The sequence below is a fragment of the Dromiciops gliroides genome, chromosome 6, assembly GCF_019393635.1.
Source record: "Dromiciops gliroides isolate mDroGli1 chromosome 6, mDroGli1.pri, whole genome shotgun sequence".
NCBI classification, from domain to species: Eukaryota; Metazoa; Chordata; class Mammalia; order Microbiotheria; family Microbiotheriidae; genus Dromiciops; species Dromiciops gliroides.
In genome coordinates, this window is record NC_057866.1 from 277,712,783 (window position 1) to 277,731,475 (window position 18,693).

Genomic DNA, 18,693 nt, shown 5'->3' on the forward strand with positions numbered 1-18,693 from the left:
AGCAGAGCCGGGAGGGAGCAGGGCCGAGATGGGTTCCAGGAGTGGGCAGCAGCGCCCCAAGCAGCAGAGAGGTAGGGAAGGACCTTCAGATTCTGTGGTTGAGAAATCACTGGGGCCTTGGGAGGGGTTGACTCGAGGGCCAGAAGCCAGATTGCCGGCCTTGAGGAGGGGGGAAGAAAGTGAAAGTTAGGGCTTGCTCAACCTTTTTTCACTGAGTCCAGGGAGAAAGGGGAAAGAGAGGAGGAAGGCCTGAGGGGATCCTGGGGTCTTTCTAATGAGGATGGGAGAGCTTTGGGCTTGTTTGAAAACAGAAGGGAAGGAACCAAGGATGTGGAGAGGTGGGGGGAGGGAAGAGACAGCTGCAGAGACCCAGAGAGAGGGCTCGTGGGAGTGTCTGTAAGCATGAGTGCTGCCTGCTTGAGAAGGTGGAAGGCTATAGAAGGGTGGGTATGGGCAAGGAAAAGAGCCATCTCTGTGTCAGATTGAGGAAAGGCGGGTTCTAGGGGGTAGCCGTGGGAGGCTTGAGGAGAGGAGGGAAGATTCAGTGAAAGAAGGACTGCCTCGCTGCAGGGAGGGCCCAGCTGAGGCGAGAGAAGGTGAGTTGTCCATGTTGAGAGCCTGAATTCAGTAGCTCCTGAGTAGGAGGAGACAGATGGTGGGAGTAATCCAGGACTGAGGTTTGGAGAGAAGAGTAGCAATGGGCTAAGGGAGCAAGGGGTTCAAGAGCAGAGGATGGTGTAGAATTTAAATGGCTGACTCTTCAGTTGAGATTGCAGTTGTTCCAAAGAGGACCAGAGGGTCTTGGTGGACTCCAAGCTCAATGTGTGCTCGATGGGAGCCAGTGATATGGTGAGGCAGCCAATAAAGCCGACACCATCCTATGGTGTGTTAGAAGTTCCTCTGTGCTCTGTCCTGGTCAATGTGTCCAGTCCTGGGCATCACAGTTTGAGGAGGACTGGAGAGTGTCCCTAGCAGGGCCTTGAGTCCTTGCCCTGTGAGTGTTGGATTGAAAGGTTGGGGATGCTTAGCTTGGAGGACTGGGGGTCCCATGGTATCTGCCTTCAGGTATTTGAAGGGCTGAAGTGGGGTGGAGGGAGTCTGCTTTTCCTGCTTAGTCCCGGTGGGCAGAATCCTGGGGATGTGACAGGAAGGCTCCCTCCCAGGAAGCACTTTGTCCCAGTGTGAGGGGCTGTTTGGGAGGTGGTGCCGCCCCTCCCCCAGATCTCCAAGCAGAGGTCCAGTAGCCTTGGGTGGGCCTCTGAAGGCCCTTTCAGCTCTTCCTTTCTCTACTTGGGTGACAGGATGTGTAAGTGCTTGGGCCAGGGGGCACAGGGATTTGCAGCCGGCTGCCAGGCTTGGTTTCCCAGGACCTCTTCGTGTGAGGGGGCAGATGAACCCCCCAGGCTGAGCCAGTAGTAAATGCCAGGGTACAGCAGGCAGGCAGTCCCATCCACCTGGGAGAGGGGAGGTTCGTGGAAGGTGCCAGGCACAGGTGGAAGGGGCATTGGAGTTGGCCCATGAAGGAAGGCCCGCTGGGTCTTCCAGGCGCGTTTCTATGCCCCCTTCTCTTTCCTTTCTCAGGGACCTTCATGAATGACCTTTCAGGGCAGCTTCTAGACCGAAGCAACTTTCCACACCAACCTAGGCTGCCTTTTTGATGTTATGGGTTTTCCTGATCCGGCTTCCTAGGTGGGCAGCTGCTACTATTTCACTAGTTAGCTTTGTTTCTTAACGAGCTAGCTCTGGAGTGGGTGGGTGCGGCAGTGTAGCCCCACATCCTGAATAGATGCTGAAGAAACTGATGATCAAAATCTTCATTCTTTAAGAAAAGATTCCTTTAAAGATTTTTTTTCTGCTTCCTTTTTAAAAGTAGATTACTTATCTATTTTTAACGTTAGTGATTTTTCAAGGAATTAGCTTGTGGGTCAGTGTTTGTTTCTTGCAATTTTTCCTTCTTCCACTTCCTTCTTTGTGGGTGTGTTTAAAATTCTCTGAGTGGATTGAATCGGGAGGAAGTGATCATGAGATTGGGAGTCTGGAAAACTTGTTTTGTTTACTCACCTGAGTAGGTGATTTGAAGCTTTGTTTTCCCCCGGCTTCCTGGGGCTGGTGTTGGATCTGAACGCTTGTTGGATTAGGAAGAAGTCAGAAGCTGCCGTGGTGTGTGTGTGTGTGTGTGTGTGTGTGTGTGTGTGTGTGTGTGTGTGTGTGTGTGTGTGTCTTCGAGGGTCTGTTTTCATTCTTGGAGAGGAATGGAGAGGAACTCTGGTGCCTGGGTGGCCACCCACCGAGCTCTCCTTGTCTGGGCTACTGGGGAAGGGGGGAGGGAGCAAGCATTTATTGAGCGCCTACTAGATGCGGGGCACTGTGCTGAGGGCTTTACAGAGGGGATCTCATTTGACTTGGTACCTTCCTGCCCCTGCTGCCTGTGATCAGGGAGGCCCGGTCTGTTGTGGATGGGGGTCAGTGAGAAGGAAGCTGGGGCTTCAGGGCAGCAGGCTGTAGCTAGTTCAGCTGCGGTCAATGAGGAATCCCGAGAGCGTGAGTCTGAGCACCAGCTCTAATGCTCCTTCCCCGTTAGACCATAAAGCCAGGACTCCAATAGAACCAATCTCTGCGAGGCAAACTTGATGGCACCAGATAAAATTAGACAACTAGTCTGTGACCTCCAAGGATCAAACAGAACTCCTCTGCTGGATCGCGGGCGTGAAGGCTTTGGTTGGCTGCAGAAGACCGACATGCGGAGGATGAAAGGAGCCCTACCTGCCCATTGGCTCGGGGCAGGGGTTTGAGTGTGAGTGTGAGTGTGTGTGTGTGTGTGGGGGGGGGGGGGGGCGGGCCGGGGAAGCGATCCCTACTGAAGAGAGGGGGTGCTCGGCGTGTCTGTGCGGCAGGGGACTGCAGTGCTGGGGGGACCCGCGGCCTCCGGCTTCCTTTTTGGGGTCAGGCTAGGACAGGAGAGGAGTTGGGGAGCCCGGCAAGGTCAGGGGCAGGTGGGGGCTGACAGGGCTGGGGGGTCCGAGGGGAGGGGAAGGCAGGGGAGAAGGGAAGGGCATTCTTTGGCAGTGCCCGAGGCGGCAGCGCTGCTCCCCCATTCCGGCCTTCCTCCCCCACCTTCTCCGCCCCCCCCCCCCCACCGCCCCGGCCCAGGAGTGACGCTCTGTCGCTCTATGCGCTGGGCTGCTGCTCCTTCGGACCACCGGCCGACCGCCTGCCCGCCCTCCCTGGGCCGGCCCAGACTTCGGCTTCTGCGGGAGGGGGGCGGGGATCGGGGTGTTCCTGGCCCCCTGCCCGCCTGCCTGCGCAGCCGGCCAGTGCTGGCCTCGGAGGCGGTCATCCGCTGAGGCTGCCCCCCCGCCCCGAGAGCCCCTCTGCGCTGGGAGGACGGGTGCCCCCATGGGGCGCTCCCCTCGCCGGCCCCACTTGGACTTGAACTTGGACCCCTGCGGGAGGCCCCCAAAGGGGTGAGTCTGAGCGAGCTAAGGAAGGAGCGAGGCGTCTGCGGCTCCTCCTCTTCCTCTCCTCCTCCCCTTCTCTTCTTCTTCCCTCCTTTCTCCTTCCTTTCCTCCCTTGCTTGTCCCCCTCTCTTCCCTCCGGCGTCATGTTCCTCTCCCTTCTTTCCTCCGTTTTCGTTTTCTTCCCCTTGTCTTCTCTTTGCTCTTCTCCCCTCTCTCCCTCCCTCCCATCCCCGCCGAGGAGCACATGTGATAACTGTTTGTAAATCTCCTAGCACAGTGGCTGGCCCTTGTAGGTGCTTAATAAATGTTTATTTCCTTCCCTTCCCTCCTCCTGAGCCCTGCTTGGCTCTACCACATGACCTGAGCTAAGCCTAGAGAGCGGGAGGAGAGGGCGCCGTCTTTGCTCACAGAAGGGTCCCCTCAGCCCCCTTCAGGACTGTAGGAAGGCTGAAGTTCTCCTACAGGAGCCAGGCTGGTATTGGGGAGGGGGAGCTTCTGCTGCCGGTGGTCCCCAGGCACAGTGAGCCTTGTGGAGATGCCTGGGCTCGGAGGAGAGAGGGAGGGAGAGGGAGAGAGGGAGAGGGGGGGGGAGAGAGAGAGAGGGAGAGAGGGAGGACCTGGGTTCAAATTCTGTCAAATGCCTGGGTGACCTTGGGCAGATCTGGAATCCCTTCCACCTCTGCCTCTCTGACCCTTGGGTGCCAGAGGCCCCTGCCAGACCAGGGGCTGGTGCTGGGGGTAGGCAAGGGAGGAGCTGGCTGGCTTCCTCCCTGCCCTGCTGTCAGTTCCTCAGGACCAGGGGAGATAGCCCACGGGTCTGTCCTGTCCTCTCCTTCCAAGGGAACAAAGTGTTTCATGGCCTGAGCAAAGCTTCAAAGCTTCTTCTAGGAAGAGCATGGTGGGGGGGGCGGTGCTGGAGGGGGGCAGGGCGGGGCTCAGTGGCCCGGCTGTCTAAGTTTGGGGGGGGGCTTGCACCATGGGAAGGAAGGCCCATTTTCGAAAACCCCCCCGGGGGGGGGGGGTCAGACTGGGCGGGGGTCTAAGGGTTCTACTTCACCACTGGTGAGATTCCTTTGAGCTGGGAAGGACCTCATGACTCATCTCACACTGGGGGACGCTGAGGAAGCCCAGAGAGGGCAGGCCTTTGGCCAAGGTCACACAGCAACGAGAGGCAGTTTTCATGCGGTTCTCTGTGCAGTCCCTCACTGCCCCTTCTCTGATCTCCCTTCTGTTTCAAGAGGCTCGGCCAGCTGCTCCGTACAAAGCTGATGTCCTTGCCCCATGGCCTGTTTGCAGTGGGTGGGTGAGAACTTGGTAGATGGGTACTCTTCAGGGGTCTGCCTGAGGGTTTCCCTGGGGCTTTTACCTGAGCAGTCTCCCCCCTCCCCTCCCCCTTCCCTCCCTCCCCCTCCCCTCCTTCCTCCTACTCTTCCTACTAGCAACAACTCCAGCTTTCCCTGAGCCAGAGGTTTTCACAGGGTCCCTGCTGCCTGTGTCATCCATTTTCCCTCTCTCTCTCCCATCCCCCCCCCCCTTTGGGGCTTCACCATCACTCTTTCTGTGTCTCTGGCCTCACAGAGAGACATTCCTTTGCTCAGTGGGAAAGGGCCTGGATTCAAATCCTGCCTCTTCTGCTCTGGAGCTCTGTGACCCTGGGGGACCCCCCCTCCCTCCAATCAAGGGCCTGGGTCCAGGGTGGAGCTCAGGCAGCCCTGACCTTGAATGGGGAGACCACGTGGGCTTCCTTTTCAGTCACCCTGAGCTCTGTTGAGCATTTGCCGGACACTTGACGTGCTTCTGAGAAGGCCTCCATAGACAGGCTTCCCCTGCCCCTGGGATCGGGCCCAAGAAGGCTCAGAAGCCCTCCTCAGACTGCCCCTTACCTTTCTAAACAGCAGTCGTTTAAATGTCAGAGATGGGGACAGCTAGGTGGCACAGTGGATAAAGCACCGGCCCTGGATTCAGGAGGACCTGAGTTCAAATCCAGCATCAGACACTTGACACTAGCTGTGTGACCCTGGGCAAGTCACTTAACCCTCATTGCCCCCCCCCCCCCCAAATGTAATGCTATCTTGTATTGGGCAGCTAGGTAGCACAGTGGATAAAGCACCAGCCTTGGATTCAGGAGGACCTGAATTCAAATCTGGCTTCAGACACTTGATACTAGCTGTGTGACCCTGGGCAAGTCACTTGACCCTCATTGACCTGCAAAAAAAAAAAAAAAAAGAAAGAAATGTCAGAGACGGCTATGTTTGGGGGAGAAATGGGGACAAGGACAAAGAACTGGTGGTAAGCCTGATTCCAGAAGCACTAAGTCCAGAGACAGTGGGTGGAGAGTCAGCCTGGGAGCAATAAAGGCCTGCCCTAAGCACCTCCTCTGATACCCCCTTTCTGCGTGTCCCTGGGCAAGTCACTGAACCTCTCAGTGGCCTCAGCAACATTGCCGAGGGGCTCAGCATGGGACCCTGGCCTGCTGATCTCCCTTCCTCAGATGGCCTCCAGCCCTTTCCCTACACCCCGTCTTTGCCTCCGACTCCTTGCCCTTTATGAATCCCTTCTGGGGATGTGTCCGATCCCTCCCTGTTAGATGGGCATCTCTTTGGGGTAACGGCTGGTCTGGCTGACCTTCTCGGTGGCACTGCACAGTAGATACCACTGGGCTCTGAATCACAAAGACTCGGGTTCAAATCCGGCTGTGGGACCATAAGGATGCACAGTGGGGAGGGAACAAGCATTTATCACTGTGTCTAGTACTGTGCTAAGTGCCTTACTTTTCTCATTTGATGTCACAACAATCTGGCAGGTAGGCGCTAATATCACTCCCATTTTACAGTTGAGAAAACTGAGGCAGAAAAAGCTGGCCCTGGGTCACAGAACTAGTAAGAGCCTGAGGCTGGATTTGAACTCTGATCTTCCTGACTCCAGGCCCAGCTCTCTGCACTATGGCGCCACCTAGTGGCAGCTACAAGGAAGTTGTTTTACCTGAGCTTTGGTTCTCCCTTCTATGAAATGGGGATGATTTGTGAGCCACACACGAGCCTGCTTGTAAATGCTGCTTGTTGCCTGGGTGATGTCCACATCCCTCGGCCCAGTGCTGGTGCTCTGAATGGAATCTGGTGGGGAGTGAGAGAGCCCCATAATACAAGGTCCTCCCAGATGGGGTGGCCCAGAGAGAGGGGCAGAGAAGCCGCCTGCTTTGTGACTCGGCCACCCTCGGGCCTGTCGTTGGCAACGTCAACCTGGCACCGTGGCTCGGGCTCTGCGCCCTGTCCTCACACCTCTGCCATGCAGAAATCTGCACGCAGTAGGCCCTTTGTCAGCGTTTGCTTGAGAGAATCTGCAGAGGCCTGGCACCGATGTGGAGTTGGCAGGGGCTGACCAGCGAGGGACTGCTCAGGGGTCCAAAGAGATCCTCCTTGTGGGACCACCTTGACACGCTCGGGAACAGTCTTGTAAAAGGTCGAGCCCACGTGGAGTGAAATATTCTGAGTTTAAGAAAACAAAACAAATGGGGGAGGTTCCTTGGAGCAGGGGATTGGAAAAGGAAAAGTGGGATGTCCCTTCCCAAGTCCAGCTGGATAGTTGAACCAGTGATTGTGCTAAGAAGAGTGAGTGGGAATGGTGTCCCAGTAGGAACAGAGCCTTCCTGGGGACAGATTATGCCCCCTTGGCCCGCTGTAGTCTTTGTGACCTGTTTGACCCCCAAAATGTACCTGGATATCCCCCTATCCACAGAACCATCACCACGCCTTCTGAGGACTCAGTGAGGCTGTTCCTTAGATAACCGTCAGTGTGGGGCAGGGGTTGTCATTGCCCCATTATTTAATCATCATCACCCTCCTCCATTTTCCTCACCTGTTAAATGTTTTCAACTTTGCTAAGTGTCCAACCTTTGAGGCCCAGGTGTGAGGGAGAGGCTACTGGCATCCTCCTCATTTGGTAGATGTGCCCCAGAGAGGTTAAGTGATTTGCCCAGGGTCACACAGCCAGAAAGTGTTAGTGGTCAGTCAGCAGGCATCGCGCTAAATGCAGACGAGCCAAACGACCAGGTGGGATTTGGATCCTGGCCTTTCCCACCTCATGCCCCACACTCTCTTTCTCCACAACCCATGCTGGGGGTCAGAGCCCCGGGTCACCTCCGGCCATGGCCAGGTGGGACCCTCGTGGGGCCGATCACCCTCACCTTCCACTTTCTTGTTGGGGCAGGAGGTCACTGTGCATTTATTAAGTGTGTGCCATGTGTCAGGCATACTGGGTCAGGTGTGTGTGTATGTGTGTGTGTGCATGTGTACATGTGTGTGCATGTGTACATGTGTGTGCATGTGTACATGTGTGTGCATGTGTACATGTGTGTGTGTAGGAGAGATGATGAAAGGTGGAGACTTGAGATCTGGGGCTGGAAGGCTCGCCAGCAGGAATCCAATCCCCCACCCTCATTTGACAGACAAGGACCCTGGAAACATATTTGCAGGTAGAGGAAATGATTTCACCTCACAGAAGGCCGTCTGTCTGTCAGCAGGAGTGTAGGTTGTTGAAGGCCCCAGTGCTCCTATGCCATGCGTCATTGCACAGTGTGGAGTCTGTTTCCTAAACTCCTCATCTATGTCTTCTTGCTCTCCTGTGGTCTGTAGTATATTCCTATTAGAGTATTTCTACTCCTGGCTGAACAACACCTAGACACCTCACCAAACCTGCCAGTGGTGTGATCCGGGTGTGAACAATACCTATACACCTCTCTGAACCAGCCAGAGGTGTGATCCGGGTGCGAACAACACCTATACACCTTTCTGAACCAGCCAGAGGTGTGATCTGGGTGTGAACAACACCTATACACCTTTCTGAACCAGCCAGAGGTGTGATCTGGGTGTGAACAACACCTATACAACTCTCTGAACCAGCCAGAGGCGTGATCCGGGTGTGAACAACACCTATACACCTTTCTGAACCAGCCAGAGGTGTGATCCGGGTGTGAACAACACCTGTACACCTCTCTGAACCAGCCAGAGGTGTGACCTGGGTGTGAACAACACCTACACACCTCTCTGAACCAGCCAGAGGTGTGATCCGGGTGTGAACAACACATGCACACCTCTCTGAACCAGCCAGAGGTGTGATCCGGGTATGAACAACACCTGTACACCTCTCTGAACCAGCCAGAGGTGTGATCTGGGTGTGAACAACACCTACACACCTCTCTGAACCAGCCAGAGGTGTGATCCGGGTGTGAACAACACCTGTACACCTCTCTGAACCAGCCAATGGTGTGACCTGGGTGTGAACCACACCTAGACACCTCACTGAACCAGCCTGAGGTCTTCCCTTAGGGTTGTCGTGATGTTGTGAGAGTCACATGGGGGTGTGTAAAGCACTGTAAGGTTTGCCTGCTCCCATATGTATCTATTATTATAATTATTAATGATTGTTTTTGTTGTTATTGGAACTGAGCACCGTTTTCCTTTTGTCATGCTATGGAGGCTTGAAGTTAAACCTTTTGTTTCCCGCAGAAGCCTAGTGTGGGTGATTGGGGCGTTATTGGTTTGTATCAGAAATCTCATTTTGTTGCCATGGTTTTAAGGGAAGGTATGGGGTCTCAGTTTGAATCCTGGCCTTGACTGCTCTGGAACTTGGCTACTTCCTCTCTATGATGAGACGATTGGCCTAGGTGACCTTCGAGGACCCTGTGGGCTTGAGATCTAAGATCCTCCGAACTTGTTGTAGGCTGGGGGCTTGAGACGTTGGCCTCATCCAGTGGCCTGTGTTGTCGCTATCTTGGAGGTGTCTTGCCGTCAGGATTTGAGGCATTCAACTTTTCCAGTTTTGCCAAGAGAAGCTAGTGAATCTCGATGACCCAGGAGGGCCACCTGCCCCCTCAGAATCAAGTCAAGTCACTTGGCATTTATTAAGCACCTACTATGTGCCAGGCATTGTACGAAGCACCAGAGATTCAAAGAAAGTCACAGAGTGGTCTCTACCCTTGAGGAGCTCATGTTCCAGCAGTGAGGACCCACTGGCCTGCAGCTCTTTAGTTTGGAAGTGTGCGTAGGGGGTTAAAAGGGGGACCTTCGACACAAAAGCTAGGGTTTTGTATGGTTAATCCCTGACCCGGCAGCAAGGGATCAGAAGAAGAGGTGGTTATTTCAAGTCTGCATTTGTCTTCTGAATTATTAAAAGTCCCGACTAAATGGCTCATCCTCATTGACAACCATTTGAAAACACATTAAACCCTCTCCAGTGCTTTGTTTTCTCCTGAGTCACATGGGTGACTGAAAGCAATTAAGGTTTTAGGAAATTGGAAAGGAGGCCGACTCATTTGGATTTGTTTCTTGGGGGGTAGAAGGCATGTGGCACTCCCCAGCTGGGTCAACCTGTTCTGTTTGCCCCAGGGCTGCTTGTGGTAACTCAGAGGAGTGTGAGCACCAGGCTTGAGGTAGAGTTGTGAAACCAGGGTGGTGTGGTGGTGTATGGGCAGGTTGGGGGAGGTTCCTAAGCTGACTGCCTGGGCCCCGAGCTAGGCTGTGTCTCCCTAGCTTTCACTGACCTCCGAGATGGCCCCTGGACATTGATGTAGCCCAGATATTGGGGCGTGTGTCAGCCTGCTGATGCTGGCAGCTGGCTGCCAGACCTAGGCAGGACAGCCTGGCCTGGTCCCGGTCCCCCCCCCCCCCCGCCAATGAAGACCCCTAAGTAACACTGTTAGGGATGGTTCTGTTCCGGTAGGAGTGAGGAAGGATCTGTTGAGCATCCATGGAGGTTGTCAGGCAGTCAGTCTATAAGCATTGATAAAACAGTTGGATCCTTTGGAATTGTCTCAGATCGTTGTCATTCACGGTTGATTCTCATGTAATATTTCTGCTACTGTGTACTGTAAAAAAAATTAACTATAATCTAGTCTGAAAAATTATAGAACTGTACTTATAAGAAAATTATGATTATATTAAAAATTATAACTATAAGAAAAATTACAAGTTTAGAAAAATTATAATTGGGTCGTAAGTCCTATCTGGGTCTCCATTCAAATGTAAGAATATTTTTAACTGACTAGGGCCCTAATTTGAGGGGGGGGCAGTAATCTCAGGACTTTTGATTGGCTGGCTATCTGACTGCTATTAATTTCCTAAGCCAATCTGTTAGGGCTTTTTAAAAATTTCTCCACACTTGCTCTGTTCCCAAGATTGATAAGCAAAAGATTAAGAAGCCTCTTAATTAAATAATCAAAGCAGTATTTATAAAAATCAATGTAAACGATAAAGGTTAAGAAATGTATATTATACAACCTGTCTGCTTTTAATATAATAAGGGCCCTTGCCACCTCTTGCCTTAGGGTACGCTCCAGCTTTCTCCAACTTTCACTCTTTTTCTCCTTCACTCCAGCTTCCCCGCTTTACTTTTTTTTTTTTCTGGAGGGCAATGAGGGTTAAATGACTTGCCCAGGGTCACACAGCTAGTGTCAAGTGTCTGAGGCTGGATTTGAACTCAGATCCTCCTGAATCCAAGGCCAGTGCTTTATTCACTGCGCCACCTAGCTGCCCCCCCCCCCCCGCTTTACTTTTACTTCTAACTCCAAGCCCCTTTCACTTTGTCGACCCCCCTGAAAAGCTCCTTAGCATTCTCCTCTGTTGCCAATGCCTTGGCATCCCTTTCTCATCTCCCTCCACACGTCTCTAGCCTTCTGGCATTCTTCTTCCTTGCTCTTAGCCTTTTCTCTGTCTCCGTCAGCCCCTCTCTTTACACAGCCTCAGTCTCCTTAGCGTCCTTGTAGCAGCCCCCCTTCTGTCTGTCCTCTTTTTTTTTTTTTTGTGGGGCAATGGGGGTTAAGTGACTTGTCCGAGGTCAAATAGCTAATGAGTGTCAAGTGTCTGAGTTCGGATTTGAACTCAGGTCTTCCTGATTCCAGGGCCGGTGCTCTATCCACTGAGCCACCTAGCTGTCCCAGGTATATATAGTTTTATCGCCTTTTGGGGCCATCTCAGAGGCCAGGAAAGCTAGAGAGATACAGCCCAGCTCTGGGCCCAGGCAGTCAGCTTAGGAACCTCCCCCAGAATGGTTAGATTAGTTCACAACTTTACCAACAGTGCATTAGTATTCCAATTTTTACCACATCTTCTCCAACATTTACCATTTTCCTTTTCTGCCATATTAGTCAATCTGATAGGTGTGAGGTGGCACCTCAGAGTTATTTTAGCCTTCATTACTCTAAGTTAGAGCATTTTTTCATAAGACTATATATAGCTTTGATTTCTTTTTCTGAAAACTGCCTGTTCATATCCATTGACCATTGATCAATTGGGAAATGACTCATATTATAAATTTCACTCAGTTCTCTACATATTTAGGAAATGAGGCCTTTGTCAGAGAAACCTGTAAAATTTGCCCCCAGTTTCCTGCTTTCTTTTAAATCTTGGCTCCATTGGTTTTGTTTGTACAAACCCTTTTTTATCATAAAAGTATTTTATTATTTTCCAGTTACATGTAAAGATAGTTTTCAACATTTGTTTTCATAGGAGTTTTAGTTCCAAATTTTTCTCCCACTCTTCTTTTCCTCCCCCCTCCCAAAGACAGAAAACAATCTGATATAGGTTATATATGTACAATCACATCAAACCTATTTCTGCATTAGTCATCTTGTAAAAGAAGAATCAGAACACAAGGGAAAAAAACCTCCAAAAAGAAAAAAAAAAGGAGCCAAAAAGTAGAAACTGTATGGTTCAATCTGCATTCAGAATCCACAGTTCTTTTTTCTGAATGTGGAGAACATTTTCCATCATGAGTTCTTCGGAATTGTCTTGGATCATTGTACAAACCCTTTTTAATTTTATATAATCAAAATTATCCGTTTTACATCCCATAATGCTCTCTATCTCTTGTTTGGTCATAAATTCTTCCCTTATCCATAAATCTGACAGGTAAAACATCCCATTCTCCCCTAATTTGCTTACGATATTGCCCTTTGTGTCTAAATTATATATGGATTTTGACCTTATCTTGGTATGTGGTCTAAGATGTTGGTCTGTACCTAGTTTCTGCCAAACTGCATTCTAGTTTTCCCAGCAGTTTTTGTCAAATAGTGAGTTCTTATGCCCAAAGCTAGGATCTTAGGGTTTAGCAAATACTAGATTATTTTGGTCATTTACTACCGTGTATTGTGTACCCAGTCTACTTTACTAATATATTGCTCTATTTTTTAGCCAGTACCAGATTGCTTTGATGATTACTGCTTTGGAATACAGCTTGAGATCTGGTATGACTAGACCACCTTCTTTTATATTTTTTCCCCATTCATTCCCTTGATTTTTTGGGGGGGGGATGTAGGGCAATGAGGATTAAGTGATTTGCCCAGGGTCACACAGCTACTAAGTGTCTGAGACCAGATTTGAGCTCAGGTCCTCCTGAATCCAGGGCTGGTGCTTTATCCACTGTGCCACCTAGCTGCCCCCTTCCTTGATATTCTTGACATTTTATTTTTCCAGATGAATTTTGTTGTTATTTTTTTCTAGCTCTATAAAATAATTTTGGTAGGTTTGTATGGCATTGAATAAGTAAATTAATTTAGAAAGAATCGTCATTTTTATTATATTGCCTTGACCTACCCATATTGTGTGAAAAGTGTTTTTAATTGTGTTCATATAGTTTGTGGGTTTGTCTTGGCAGGTAGACTCCCAAGTATTTTATGTTGTCTAGATATTTTAAATGGAATTTCTTTTTCTACATCTTGCTGCTGGGCTTTTTAGGTAATATATAGAAATGCTGATGATTTGTGTTGGTTTATTTTATATCTTGCAACTTTGCCAAAGTTGTTAATTGTTTCAACTATTTTTTAGTTGATTCTCTGGGATTCTCTAAGTATACCATATCAACTGAGAAGAGTGATAATTTTGTTTCCTTGTTGCCTGTTCTAATTCCTTCCATTTCTTTTTTCTTCTCTTACTGCTATAGCTAACATTTTCAGTGCAATAATGAGTAATAGTGGTGATAATGGGCATCCTCGCTTCACTCCTGATCTTAGTGGGAATACTTCTGGTTTTTGTCCATTCCAGTTTTTGCTTGGTCTTGGTTTTGGATAGATATTACTTATCTTTTCAAGGAAAGCTCTGCTTATTTCTATCCTTTCCAGTTTTTTTGTTTTGTTTTGTTTTGTTTTGCAGGGAAGTGAGGGTTAACCAGGTCCTCCTGAATCCAGGACCCATGCTTTACTGCACCACCTAGCTGCCCTCTATTTAATTTTTTTTTGCATCAATATTCATTAGGGAAATTGGTCTATAGTTTTCTTTCTCTGTTTTTGCTCTTCCTGACTTAGATATCAGCACCATTTTTGTGTCATAAAAGGAATTTGGTAGGACTCATTCTTTGCCTATTTTTCCAAATAATTTATATAGATTTGGAATTAATTGTACTTTAAGTGTTTGCTAGAATTTACTTGTGAATTCATCTGGTCTTAGGAAGTTTTCTTAGGGGGCTCATTAATGGCTTGTTTGATTTCTTCTTCTAAAATAGGGGTATTTAAGTATTTATTCCTGTTAATCTCTGCAGTTTGTATTTTTGCAAATATTCATCCATTATTTTTGGATTTGTTAACATATAATTGAGCAAAATATTTCTTAATAATTGCTTTAATTTCCTCTTCATTGATAGTGAATTCACCCTTTTAATTTTTGATATATTATTGACACTTACTAGCTGTGTGACCCTGGGCAAGTCACTTTACCCCAATTGCCTCACTGAAGAAAAATTGATACATTAATTTGTCTTTAAAAAAAAAATCAAATGAACCAATGGTTTATCTGTTTTGTTATTTCCCCCATAAAACCTGCTTTCAGTTTTATTTATTCAAAACTTTTTTTACTTTCAATTTTATTAATCTCTCTTTTGATTTTTAGGATTTCCAATTTGGTATTTAATAGGTGGTTTTAAATTTGTTGTTCTTCTAGTTTTTAGAATTGCATATCCAATTCATTGATTTGCTCTTTCTCTCCTTTATTGATGTATAATAGAAAGATAAAATTTCCCCTAGTACTTATTTGGCTACATCCCACAAATTTTGGTATGCTATCTCATTATTGTCATTCACTTTAAGGAAATTATTTATGGTTTCCAGGATTTGTTCTTTGACCCACTCATTCCCTATAATTTTTTTAGTTTCCAATTAATTTGTAATTGGTATCCACCTCTTTATCGAATGTAATTTTTGTTGCATTATGGTCTCTTAAAAGGATGTATTTAATATTTCTGCTTTTCTGTATTTGTTTATGAGGTATACTCCTTTCTATTCCGTTTTCTTCACAGGTCTATATCATATCTAACTTTTCTAAAATTCTATTCATCTTTCTAACTTCTTTCTTACTTATGGTCAGATTTATCTAGTTCTGAGAGTGGAAAGTTGAAGTCCCCTACTAATGTAGTTTTACTATTTCCTCCTGTAACTCATTTTTTTCCCTTAAGAATTTAGATGCTATGCCATTTTGTGTGTCTATGTTTAGTATTAGGTGACTAGGTGGCACAGTGGATAGAATCTCAGGCCTGGAGTCAGGAAGACCTGAGTTTAAAATTGGACTCAAGACCTTTACTAGCTGTGTGACTCTGGGCAAGTCACTTTACCTTGTTTACTTCAATTTCTTCATCTGTAAAATAAGCTGGAGAAAGAAATGGTAAACAATTCCAGTATCTTTGCTAAGAAAAGCCAAAAGGGAGTCATGGCTGAAGAATGACTAAACAACAATATTTAGTATTGATATTACTTCATTATCTGTAGTACCTTTTTAACAAAATGTAGTTTCCTTCCTTATCTCTTTTCAGTAGGTCTATTTTTGCTTTTGTGTTGTCTGAGATCATGATTGCTATCCCTGCCTTTTTTTTTTAACCCCAGCTGAAGCATAATAGTTTCTGCTCCAGTCCCTTATTTTGACTGTGTGTGTCTCTCTGTTTCAAGTATGTCTCTTGTAAACTATAACATATTGTTGGATTCTGGTTTCTTATTCATTTTGCTATGCTATTCCATTTTATGGGAGAGTTCATCCCATTTACATTCACAGTTATGATTACTAACTGTGTATTTCCCTCCCCCTCCCTCCCTCCCTCCCTCCCTCTCTCTCTCTCCCCCCTTCCCCCATCCACAAAAGTTTGTTTTGCTTCTGACCACTGCCTCTCTTCTATCATCCTCCCCCTCATCTCCTCCTTCTCTTCCCGTAATCTACCTTTCATTGGTCTGAGACAACCTCTGAGTGTCCTTGTTTCTTTGCCGCCCCCCCCCCCCAGATGTAGACCAATCTGCAGCATTCCAGGCCTCTGTAGGAATGCTACCAAGGGTCCTGGTTTGCATGGAGATATTTGTTGGGGACCATGATCATGTTAAGGTCTTACTTTACATCCCCTCTTGCCTTGCTGTGGGTCAGTGTGGGCACTGACCAGGCCTTTAGGATGTCTTTTCTAGGAGAGCTGTGGGCTTGGGAGGGGGGCTCCCTGTCTCCTTGGGGACATCTTCACCTTGTAGCCCTGGCATGACAGGGTCCTGCCTTTTCCATGGAGGCATGTGTGGCTTCTCTTGGATTCCTGGAGTTGAAGGGCTGGGCAAGCCAACATGGCTGGCAGGCTAAGTAAAGTGTGTTCTCTCTAACAGTAAGCACAATTGTACAGACAGGCTGCTGACCAGAGACAGGGAATGTGTTTGTGGGGAGGTCTGTCCTCTCTTAAGGCCTCCTTAGAGGGGAGGTGTCAGTGCTTCTTTTAAAAAGACAACACACATCAGTTCAGCACCTGCTGTGTGCCGACTTCCAGCATTCCCCAGGCAGTCATAGGACACAAGCTTTTCAGAAGCCCAGATGGTCTGGTGGCCCTGGTGGGATGGGGAGAACATAGGCTGGTGGGCGGGAAAGATATGGGCCTGGCTACATTCAGGATGAGGGAAAGGGAGGTCACTGTAAAGTTCTCAGAGAAAAAACTGAAATGGGCTGGGGACAGGTGTGGTTACCACCCTTGGCCTCATTTTCTTCACCTGGAAAAATGAGGGGGGTGGACTCAGTGTCCTCTGAGGTCCCTGGCAACTCCGAATCTCAAATCCGTTGCTGCTGTGATGGGGGTGGTGACACCTGGCTCTGGACCTTGGAGTCCCGGAGGCAGCTGAGCAGCTGGTGGGAACCAGTCCCTTGGCCTGAGTGTTGGGGGCAGCAGGAGGCAGTGGCGCAGAGGAGGGGGAGGGACAATGTAATGTGACCCTGGCATATGGACAGGGCTGGTGAGCGTAGAGGGGCTGCATGTCAGAGGAAGGACAGGGCACTGGCTGCTCATTTTCCAAACTGATCTCTGTCTTCTGGAGCCCCACTGGGAAGAAGATACACAGGTGGTATGCCTGGGCTCCTGAGCCCTCTGATTCTTGCCCAAGTCTTCACCATCCTTAGCATTTATGGACTTCCTGCCCCTTAAGGGAGAGGTGGAAGGTATCAAGAGTGCATAGAGGACTGGGCCTGGAGTCAGGAAGATCTGAGTTCAAATTCAGCCTCAGACATCTATTAGCTGTGTGACCCTGGGAAAATCATTTAACCTCTATCTGCCTCAGTTTCACTTGTCAAAAGGGATTAATAATAGTATCTACCTCCCAGCTTGTTGTGGGGATCAAATAGATTTTATATGTATGTATGTATGTATACACATAGATATTTGTCTACATGCACACACATGCGTGTACACACATGTACATCCATCCATCCATACACATACATATACACACAAAGTGCTTTACAAACATCTCATTTGAGCCCAGGGTCTAGAGCCAGAATCTTCCTCAGAGGCTTTCTACTCCAACCCCCTCATTTGTCAGGTGAGGAAATAGGGGCCTTGTGTGCTTGCGTGCCCAAGGTCACAAGGTACTAAGCCTCAGTGGTGGGATTTGAATCCAAGTCTTCTCAATCAAGGACTGGTGTTCTTTCCCTACACTGGCTCTGTATGTCGTCTTCTGGGAGGGCCAGAAAGCAGTCTGGAACATGCTGTGTTCTGCAGTAGAGCCTGCGTACTCCACGGAAGCCCCTTTAAGTGAGGAGGAGCTGGGTTGGCAGCCTCAGCTAAAGAGCTCTCCAGACCAGATGGTATATTTGTGGGGAGGGCTGGCCAGATAGGTGTCCCAGCAGCCTCCTTGGGGACTCTTCCCTGGCCCCGGCACCTCCAGGAGTAGGGCTGAGTGTGCCTGGGACACACAGTGGGACCTCTCTGAATGCTGGCTTGGATTCCTCCTGGCCGTTCCTCACCATGGTGGGCCTCGCTTCTCTGGCCTGAGACAGGCTGCCTTGATGAGGGAGCAAAGAAGGAAGGCCCCTGGCCAGCCCAAACAGCCCATCCTTCAGTGAACATGAGAAGGGGACCTGCAGGACAGAAAACAGAGGGGTCAGAAGCTGAGGATGAACCCCTAGCTGTCAGTGACCTCTGAAGCACAGATGTGGGTGTGCTCAGGGCTGGCCTGCAAAGTGGTGTGGCCCAGAAGGGGAGGCTCACGTCTTCTGCAGGCCTCCTGGAGAGAAGTTAGCCCAGCAACAGACGGGCTTTGCTTTTAGAACTGGATTCACATCAGCAAACCTGAGCAGAGCGCCTGCCCCCTCCAAGGCCCTGTGCTGGCCTAGGACATGAGGTGAAGGGCAGGTCTCTCGGCCCTCAGAAGGGTAGGGGGTGGGGCAAGGGAAGGGACTGAGAGCTCTGGGAAGAGGAGGTGGTGTGGGAGATCAGAGAAGGCTTTGGGGAGGAGAGGGCACCTGGGTGGTGCTCAGAGAAAGAGGAGGACTACGGGGCTGAGGCAGGAGAGTGTCCATCCACTCTCTGGCTGTGAGGAGGGGGCAGTGGGACAGCCTGGAGTTGGAGGCCAGCCAGTGAGTTGGGGGGCTGGAGCCAGACTGGACTTAGGACTTTCAGTGCAGGCCTAAAGAGTTTGTCTGGGATCTGAAAGGCACCTGGGAGCCACAGCATGTTTTGGAGCATTGCCTCTTCATTGCCCAGAGAGCAGCTTTCACCTTATGTCTTGAGTTTCCCTGGTGTTGTGGCCCTTTCAGAAGACTGACACTCTCTCTCTCTCTCTCTCTCTCTCTCTCTCTCTCTCTCTCTCTCTCTCCCCCTCCCTTTTCTCTCTCCCTCTCCCCGCCCTCTCCCCCTCTCTCCCCCTGCACTTATTTATTTACACATTATTTATTTATTTATTTATTCATTCATTCATTCATTTAGAATTTTCCTCTACCTTACATGTAAAAACAAATGGTAACACTAA

At 49.2% G+C, this 18,693-nt stretch overlaps 1 protein-coding gene across 4 annotated transcripts in view; it reads left to right on the top strand.

Annotated features, from left to right (window-relative positions):
• The window catches only part of MTUS1 (microtubule associated scaffold protein 1), a 123,188-nt gene that overhangs the window by 22,965 nt on the left and 81,530 nt on the right, over positions 1 to 18,693 (top strand). Inside the window, exon 1 of one of the 4 annotated variants that reach the window (XM_043972618.1) lies at positions 2,684 to 2,794. The exons of 2 other annotated variants lie outside the window; for them this stretch is intronic. The gene's annotated coding sequence lies outside the window, so the exon portion shown is untranslated. Of the gene's footprint in view, positions 1 to 2,683; positions 2,795 to 3,301; positions 3,465 to 18,693 lie in introns of those variants that run through there. One more of the 4 variants, XM_043972616.1, reaches the window with a different exon arrangement.